Source organism: Euprymna scolopes, chromosome 26, assembly GCF_053919585.1.
Source record: "Euprymna scolopes isolate OS-2025 chromosome 26, ASM5391958v1, whole genome shotgun sequence".
Lineage (NCBI taxonomy): Eukaryota > Metazoa > Mollusca > Cephalopoda > Sepiida > Sepiolidae > Euprymna > Euprymna scolopes.
In genome coordinates, this window is record NC_136507.1 from 43,213,334 (window position 1) to 43,220,310 (window position 6,977).

Below are 6,977 nucleotides of genomic sequence, written 5' to 3' on the forward strand. Positions count from 1 at the left end.
TTCACAGCCTCGTTAGAAACTTTCTTTAACCTAGCCCTAACTACTTGACCTTCATACCGCTCGCTAGCCAAGCGGTTGAGATCTTGTTTAGCTAGTGCTAACTCTAGGGGGTCTCCCCCCTCCACCGCCCGGGTCAGCTTATCCTCTAAACGCTTCTTTGCCTTAGCCTTATCTATCGCGAGGCGTTGGCTATACTGGACAGAGAAGCGCCTAATTTTGGCCTTGAGACTAACCCACCACTTACTCCCTGTAACCGCCCCCACTAAAGCCCGCTGAATTAGCTCAGTGACCTTCAACCGGTAGTCCTCCAGCTCCAACAAGGTGCTGTTGAACTTCCAGTATCCGGCCAGTTTAGGCCTAGCACTTAAGCTCAACCGGGCCATAACAAGTTTATGGTCCGAGTGTCCTAGCAAGTGGAACGTGGGGCAAGATAGGAAGTCTACATCGCCTCTTCTAACTAACATCCGATCCAAGTAAGTGCTTGGATGGGAAGGCACTACAGGATGCCACGTCCACATCTCCCGCCCAGGATGATCCAGACGAAATCTGTCGACGAGATCGCACGAGGCCATCAGGTCAGACAGACTGCTGTCACACCACGCCGACCCGCTAGTCCCCCCGACCTTATCTATTTTGGGATCAAGGATTGCATTCCAATCCCCCATTAAAACTAACCGTTCCGGATCCACTAAGAAGCCCTCCAACCGTCGAAAAAAGGTTGCCCTCTCTACAGCAGCATTGGGAGCATAAACAGCAACAATCCGAAAAACACTACAATTAACAGCAACATCAACAACAAGCGCCCGCCCGTCCTCGCCTGCGTGAACAACATTCACCGACGCTGACAGGGTGCGACTCACTAGCAAGGAGATTCCACGACTATAGGTATTGCCATATGCTGAGTAGACATCGTAATCGTTTACCAGCACCTGACAATCCGCGTCACAAACAAAGTGGGTCTCCTGGATAGCGGCAATATCTACCTTGAGGGACACCAAGTCTCTCACAACGCGCGAGGCCTTGCTTCGACACCTGATGCCCCTCACATTCAATGTAGCCAAGTTCAAAGACATGATCACTTACCTCAAGCACTGTCACAGACGGGTCTGAAATCCTGGGCAGTGAGGACATGGCAGGCCTGGCCAAGGCTGCCGGTAAGTAAATCCGATGAAGGTGATCCATCCTTGGCCACGCCCCCCACGTCCAGGGGGAAGGTTAGTTTGAGTGCCCTGTATAGCGATGGGTGTACATACATGGGGATTCTACCCTCACATTTAAAGAAAATGTTGGTCAGTGAAGGATGGTCCCTATCCACCAGCTGCTGGCCTGGGATCGCATTCTTCGCTGCCTTAATCATTGCCCACATTCCTCCAGTCCTAGCGTCCTTGTTGACCCTAACGAAAGTGGTCAACAAGGGAGCGTCCTTGAATTTAGTGGGGTCTGTTACTAGGTCTCCACCGACTTTTTCAAAGTTTTTGAGTTTATTGTACCGGACCTTCTGTTGTCCTTTAAGGTCCGGAGCCGGTTGGAGAGGGTCTGTTTCACAAATCCTGCTTCCTGGCAGGAAGGGGAGCTTTTTGGTCCGTTCAGTGCGGACTTTGGGAGTGGGGGAGGGGACCTCTTTTGGTTGATGGGGAGGCTGAGCGCTTGGGGAGGGGGTAGCCTGCTCGTTTTCTTCTTTTTGGCTCCTGTCACGGGATGAGGGGCGGGAAGAGTTTCTTGGGGCCTTTATAGGAGAGGGGGAAGGTTGTTCGGGTTGCTGGGGTGTTGGGATCACAGGGGGCTCATCCTGTGTTGTTGTTGCGAGGGAGTCCTTCTCAGTCTCAGTGGGGGTAGGAGGGTTTGCGCGTGTCTTGCGGCTTTTCCTCCTCCTGGCCCTCCTGATCTCTGTTGCGCTCAGGGCCATAGAGACTGTTGTTGTCTCTTCCTCTGCCTCTGACGCGGCCTCCTCCTCAGATTCTGGTAGTTTCCTCTTGTTTGAGGAGGAGGGTGTCTGTGTGTCCATTTTCTCCGTCTCGCTCTTCGGTTGTTCTTGGTCTTGGGTGACTGTCTGCAAGGATGGCTGTTTGTTGATCTTGCCTTTCTTTACGACCGTCACCCAGCCTGTCGGTGCCTCTGGAGGATTTGCGGCCGGCGCGGGAGCAGCGGCTTGATTTGTTGTCACGCTTGTTCCCGCCGCTTTTGTGGGCTTCTTCCCTCCGTTCCTCTTTGGACAGTCCTTCGCCATATGCCCTTGTTGTGTGCACAGCCAGCAATGAGGCCTCCTCCCTTCCACTATAAGGGAGAGTGTCCACTCTCCGAACTTGAGTGTGGCTGGGATGGCGTAGAATCCAGCCTTGTCCAGGACCATCTGTACTTTGTAGTCCCCGGTCATGATGTTTCTTAATCCGTGGACCGGGGTGACTTCCTCTACGTCTCCATACTGGCTTAGGATAGCCCCCAGTTGTTTGGCCTCCATATAGCAGGGGACGTTTAGAGCAGAAACATTTGCTCTCCTCTTGTTCATATAGATGGGTTGGAGCTTTATGTTCCTGCTCTGATGGCAGGTCCTGGACAGCCTGACTGCGTCTTCGGAGGTGGGGAGCAGAACATCCCACTGTGCGTAACTCCTTCTACAGATGTAGTTGGCGGGAATGTTCTGCTCCAGCAACACGTTCATCATGGTGTCCTTGTTGACGCCCGTCAGACCCCTTGTCTTGGTGTCTGAAGTTATCAGCGAGAGCACTCTTTTCTCCAGAACTTCCACTTGACCCGGGAGGGGTTGGATGTTGTTCCCCTGGGTATACTCCTTGTAAGTGGAGTCGAAGAGTGCTCTGTAGTCTTCGGGCATCAACTTCCCTTGCTGCTCTTTGGGGCCCCATGCCGGTCCTCCATCCTGGTGGGTGTCAGCTGGACTCGGGTTGGGGGGCGTAGCTGGTGTTGTGGGGCTCTCTCCTGTTATGGGCATTTTTGGCTTCGGAACTGGGCCGTTACCAGGCAAAGTAGGCCATTGTGTCCTTGGCGTTGTTTCGTCCTGGCTTGGTTTGCTCTCCGGGCCGCTCCCCTTTCTTATTTTCTTTCTTTGCTGGGTGGCTGTCCCCTTGGGGGATGGAGGTGTCTCCCCTTCTGGTGCCGTGTTCCCAGCTGGAGCCTTGGTGGGTACTGTCAAGGGTGTCTCTCCTTCCAGCTTGCTTTTGTTACTACTGGCCGGAGAGTCACCCCTTTTCCGTATTTGGTCCTCTTGGGGAGTGTTGGGGGGCCAATCACTGTCTTCCCCGCCGAATAGTGAGCAGATGGAGGCTATTACGTCTTCATCCAGCGCCTCGGTTTGGTCCGCGGTGCTGATTTCCTCCTTTTCTGTTGGGGAGTCGCCCTTTGGGGGAGCGGGGGATGGGTTCCCCGGTCTTCCTCCCTTGGTTCTGCCGTCCTGGGGTGCAGCTGGTTGGCTGGGTTCTGCACTTTCCCCAGCTATTGACTTAACGGCAGCTTTTTCCGCTGGGTTGCCCTCGTGGGGAGCGGTTGCAGGTGCTTTTCGGGGGGTCGCCGCGGGCTGCGGCCCTACCCTCCCGCTTTCTTCCAAGGTCGCCGCGCGCCAGGGCCCTACCTTGTTTCCTGGCGCCGTCTCGCCGGGAGATGCATCAGCTCCCTCACATAGGGAGTCGTTAGCAGTTGAGATGCTGCGCATTTGGGGTGACGTACCCCTCCTGCCTGGCATCGTGGCGGTTGCACTGGCCGCTGGCGCGGACCAAAGTGTAGTGGGGGGAAAAGAAAACCCAGGGGAATGGAGGGGGAGGAGGGGGAGGAGCGGACTTTGAAGAAATTAGAGTTTTTGACTTCCCCTCACGGGGATGTCGGGTTAGCAGCTCAGATCCCCCCGCGAGGGGGGAGAGCAGAGAAGAAAGACGCAGTGGGTGCTAGCGGGTCAGAGTGCCGCGTCGCAATTAAGAGAGAGAGGGGATAGGCATCCCTGCCCACAGAGGGGAGCAGAAACGAAGCACCCGCCCTACCCCACGTCACCCTACCCACTAACTACCCCAACGGAAGCGAGAAAGAGAACCCTGTCTGCTCGATCCACTGGGAGAGCAGCGAAGATAGACAAAGTTTGGGCCTGGCAGGTCAGAGTGCTGCTCAGGCAATTAAGTGTGGAGGAATTAGACCATCCCCTGTCTCTAGAGGGAAGAGACCGGAACGAAGAAAAAACGCATGCAAAACAAACAACAAAAGCAGGTCTCAACTACCAGCTAGTGGTGCTGGTCCCGAGATTCCAGTCTCCCAAAAAAGGGGATCGGTTTCCGGGTCCAAGCTCCCACAAATGTGGAGTCGGTCCTTTAGGTCCTGACTCCCCAAAGGAGGGGGTCGGTCCTTGCTAACCAAGGTTAGTATGAAAACACCTTAACCTAGCCCGAAAGCCCGGTGGCGGAAAGTTTAGTAACTGAGAGAACAGATACTACACTTTGATCTTGGCCAAAAGGCCAAGAAAAGCTGCATTTATTTGCTCCCCCACCGAGCAAATTAGGCACAAGGCCGATTTTTAATGTGAGGAGTGAAGGGGAAATGGTGACCAACTCCCCGGGGAGTAGGGGAGCTGGATAATGACAATTGGTATGAAGGGTTGCCCCTACATTGACCAAGGTCTTATATGTGAGGTTGCCCACACATATGGTCTTTGCTTGCAGTATCTGCCGGAACAGATACTACACTTTTATCTTGGCCAAAAGGCCAAGAAAAGCTTAAGAAGCTAAGAACGGCATTTATTAACAACAGACCTTTGATCTTAACCAAAAAGGCCAAGCACAAAAGTGTTACAGACAGACCGACCGATGGAGTGACTTAGTCGGTTGCACGCGACTAAAAAGTGTTTTTTGGAAATTTACCTGTAAAGTCTTTATTTTTTTTATTTTTTTATTTTTAATGAAAGCTCATGTTATGCATATATTGTCAAGTAAATACCAGACGCTGACGGCAATTTTTTCTATTTCATTCAATGTTTTCTTTTTTTTTAGATATTTAAAAAAAAATCAGTCGATAAAGAACTATTGAAATATATCAATCAAAAACTTGTGTATTTCGTTAAGAGAATTTTTTAAAAAATTGGTCAACTGGATTTTTTGTTTTAGGAGAAAAACTTATAAGTGAATGTGTGTTTTGTTTTACTAAGGAAGACCAAAAATACTAATTTTGGTTAACAGCACGCAATAAAGACATTAATTATGTCCCTTTGATGAATCCATATTTGATAATTTCCAAAGTAGCAGCCTTTAAGCTTATGGCGCAAAACACGTTACGAAAATGAGATTTTCTATGACCCTCGCTTTAAAAAATCCTTTTATTAAAAAAATACATAGAATTTAAAATATAAATCTGGATAAATTCTTAACAATGAAGAATGGAACTACCCATTTAATAGTATTCTTTTATAGGTAAGTGATTTTTTGGCATTTATATATACATATATTTATCGAAGCAAGTCAAAATACGTTGATTTTCTTTAAATCTTTTTAAAAAACGATTTAAAAAAAACAAATATTGCATAATTTGCTATTAAACCTGTTATTTTTTTTAAATTTGTTCTTTGCTCCTTTAATTGAAAAAAATTAGGGTTTGAATTACATTTTTCAAGTAGTTATAAACTTTGAAAGATAGTAAGTTGAATTATTAAAGTTCTTATCATTTTTAATGGCCGCTTTCTGATACACCTACTGCTACAGATGTCGTTGGTGAACGGTCAGTGACTGTGTTTACTGCTGCTCTTGGTTTAAGCTGCTGGCATTGTAAATCGATGAGGGGCTGGTGCTGCTGCTGCCACTGGTGATGACGGGACGACGTTCACTGCTTGGTGGCCTTGCCTGTTCTGACCGCTTGTTGAAACAGCAGTCGTATTTATACTAGTGTTGAGGATGGCTCCCGGCGTTAATCATCATTTTGATTTCTGTTTGTTTTCATGTTTTAATCTACTGTAGAGAGCCATCTGTCTGGGGGTTATGTTCACTTGTCATATCAAATTGAAGCTGATGAAGTCATGAATATGTTTGAGTGGGAATTGTACTCTTATAGTGATCCATGGGTTAATTATTTGTGTTTATATACTGCCAGAGGGGCGTCGTGCTTTGAATTTTTTCTTTTGATGAATGGCTTCCTTTAGCGGTGAGTTGTTATGCCGTTGATGTAGGTATAGAAAGAAATAAGCTTTGATGTTGTTTGGTGTAATCACTTTTTGTCAATAAACGGGTTCGTCTTAACATTGTCACTGTTCTTGCTGATTTGTTTTTATGTAAATACGGAGGGATATACTGTATATAGCATTCTCTAAAAATGATAATTTATGTTCCCTTTTTCATCATGAGCCGGTTAGATGAACGGATAGTTCACGTGGTCAATTTATGTTTGAACATCTTCCTAGTAAAGCCAGAGTATGAATGTGTCATTCACGTATTATAACCACATTGTTGCCATTAGTGTTGATCCTAATGTCATTGTATCTAAATCCACTTGCATTCATATAATGTAAAAAAAAAAAAAAAAAAAAAAAAAAAAAAAAAAAGTCGTTCGTTGTCTCCAACAGAAAGTAAAATAAATGTATAACAGCAATATATAGCAGGAGATGAGAAAAACTCTTCACCAAAAACAATCTAGATAGCATGATGTAAGCCACAAAAGCTCAAGGGTTGGTTGGAAAAAATTAAAAGAATATATAATTGTGACATGATGCGGACCAAGCGATGCCGAGTGACCTTGCTAGTCGACACGAATTCAGAGGAATTCGCACGGCTGAATTCTAATGTCTATGGGATTTTGTCAGAAAGAAAAAAACAAATAATTATTCTTATCTTATTGCTATTGTATATCCGTTAACAAGGAAAAGGTTGTTTTTAGACGCTCTGTTGAGCGATATGAAGAAATCCAGAGATTCTTAAGCTGACAGCTTGGGGTGGGAATCGGGGGTGAGGGGTCGCCGCCAGGCATTGTTCGACCTGGAGGTGACTAATAGCTCCTAATTA

The 6,977-nt window shown here is 47.5% G+C and overlaps 1 non-coding gene across 1 annotated transcript; it reads right to left on the minus strand.

The window, feature by feature from the left end:
* Positions 1–4,267: 4,267 nt before the first annotated feature.
* Positions 4,268–4,463, minus strand: LOC145248454 (U2 spliceosomal RNA). Its single transcript, XR_013863369.1, has one exon. It is a non-coding gene; the product is annotated as a U2 spliceosomal RNA (small nuclear RNA).
* Between the last annotated feature and the right edge of the window lie 2,514 nt (positions 4,464–6,977).